Source organism: Lonchura striata, chromosome 1 (genome assembly GCF_046129695.1).
Source record: "Lonchura striata isolate bLonStr1 chromosome 1, bLonStr1.mat, whole genome shotgun sequence".
Lineage (NCBI taxonomy): Eukaryota > Metazoa > Chordata > Aves > Passeriformes > Estrildidae > Lonchura > Lonchura striata.
Window position 1 is genome coordinate 93,474,660 of NC_134603.1, and position 2,573 is coordinate 93,477,232.

The window sequence follows — 2,573 nt, forward strand, 5'->3', positions numbered from 1 at the left end:
ATCATGGTCCGTTGCATAAGAGGTGAGGGTAAAGATATAATACTTTACCTTCCCTTGTGTCTTTTGGGACAAAAAATTTATTTCAGTTGGAATAACATAATTTAGATGTTCCTGCTCCCACTACTCTCTTTTCTCATGCTGCAGAACACCATCAAAATAACAAAATGCAGCCACACTGGGATTATTTTAGGGTTGCACTGGAAAGCATAGGAGATGGTATATGATAAATTTAAGCAATGGATTTTTATGGAAAGAGTAGCATCTTTCAACATAACAGAAGTAGCAGCATAAAGACGATTCCAATTCAGGTAATCTTGCCAGCAAGGTCTGAAATTCTGGCCCAGAATCTGACCATGGGGTTCTCTTGTGCCTCATACCCCTTACTTCAAGGAGATCTGTGTTGAAATGTCCAGATCTTTGCTTCAGCAAAACCCCACCACTTTCTTGCTCAAGCTACACATCCCTGAAGATACTGCTCTCACCTGTGTACAGCTGAGCTGTGTTCAGAGCCTGGTTCTTGCTATAGAGCCCTTACTAAGCTTTTGAGGCTCATTCAGAAATATAACTGCAGTAGCTGCTAGATATACTAGAATTCAGGTGAGATAGCATGAATATACCACAAATCATCTGGGACAGGAAGGGATTCTTTTGCTGTGCTGGGATCAGTGAAGATGAACTCTGGTTTTGTTGCTTGATCATGCCAAAATGGTCTCTGATTAGAAACAGGAATTAAAGGAAGAAACCAAGGAAATTCTTTGGTGGAAGGAGTAAAGCACTTTTTTTTTAATTTAGAAGACAGCAGAGATCTTGAACTTTTAACCCCTGAATGATTTTTAGACAACAAATGTCCCTGTCTCTGTGATATGACAGACATATCTTTCTCCTACTATGGAGAAAGCTCCAGGTTAAGTGGTGGAATGTAAGTTTGAGATGTAGTGTTGGTTTTTCAGTTTCATTCCTACAGAAAAAGGGCAAGCAGTTTTTGTGATAGGAAGCCAAATGCTCTTCAGCTGGTGCTGGGAGTGAGGCTCTGCAATCTTCATGTGTGAGTTGGGCAGTGAAGGGTCAGAAGATCTCAAGGGCCAGAAGTTTGATGCTTTAGAGAGTGAATTCCTTTTGTTTTAGTCAGCTGAGACTGCTTACAGCAGATTCTGCTACAGATGCTCTGGGGGAGCCTCTGTACTATGTGGTGGCAAAGGCTGGCTTGTTTGCTGTGGTGGGCCTGGTGGCCCCTTCAGATGTGCCCAAGGCTATATATGGAGCCTGGTGAATTTGGCTAGGACGATCTTGGCTGTTATGGAATCAGTTTCAAATTCAAGTGCTTGAACTACACTGTGTCTGTTTTTAATTTGCTGAGTCTTTCATCAGATAACAGACCAAGAGGTTTGGTGGCAGGATTTTAGGTTTTAGTCATGGTTTTGTTGTGTGATTGCAGTGAAATAGAGCTGAGCAAGTGGATTCTTTCATGAATGCTGCTGCTGAATGGAATTTTGTTAGCTTCTCAACGTATGGCTCTTCTGATAGCTTGTGGGAATCATGGGGGTCAGATAAAGTTGAAGAGCTGCTGGCATGAGGAGAAAAAAAAAGTTCCTGTGTCTGTATAGTGATACTATTTTATTGTTTATGTGGACCTAAAATGCAGCAATGATGGTGTCTTGGATAAATTGTTTCCAAAACAGCATAATTTGAAACATGATTTGGGGTGTGGCAATCAAAGCTGTGATGAACACCTTGGCATTCTCTTTCTTTTTTCCTCTCTCCAAACCAGGGTGTAATAGGAATGGGCTGAAAGAGCAGTGTATGTAATGTGCTCTATCCCATCTTGTATACTTGCTGGTTCAAGTTCAGCTGTGGTAAGCCTCACAGATCTCAAACTTGCTCTCCATTGTTGGGCTACCAGGTGAGAGTTTTGCTGCACAAGAAAACAAGAGACTCTCCCCTGCTGCTAGCTCTTGGCTGCTCAGAGGTGTTGGTTGTCTGTGCACCAGGGATTCTTTGGCTGCTCAGGAATTTGTTTGAGTGCAGAATGTGGATGTGTAGGATGGAGGCCATATGTCAGAGCTCCTGGGTGGCCGGATGTGAGCCACAGCTGCCCTAGCTGTACATACTGAACTTCTCCAACATGAGGCATGCAGCCCAATGCTTTTGACCAGCCTTTGTAATTTGTACTCAGCTCCAGCAGCCTCCTGTGTCTCTGATTCCTCCCTATACCTTTTCAAATCATAACTCAACCCTACTCCATGTCAGGATCCCAAACAGGTCTCTATGCTCTCCAAGCCAAGATCCTAATCCTATGTGCTGCCCAATGCTTGGTTATCTATCTACCCATCAGCTATGTCAGCTACAAAGTCTCCTGGAATGAGATGGTTTGGGGATGTGCTGCACTTGGAATATAATTTGTGTTACTTCTCCTGGGGCTCCATAGCAAGGAACAATTTGTCCTCTGTGAATATAAAATATGTGTAAACGTGACTGATACTTCATATTTAAAATGTGCTCTTTGAACTTGTTTCCCTCATCATCCTTTTCCCCCCTTAAACTTTGGAGAGATCTGACAAAAAATGAGAAAAAAA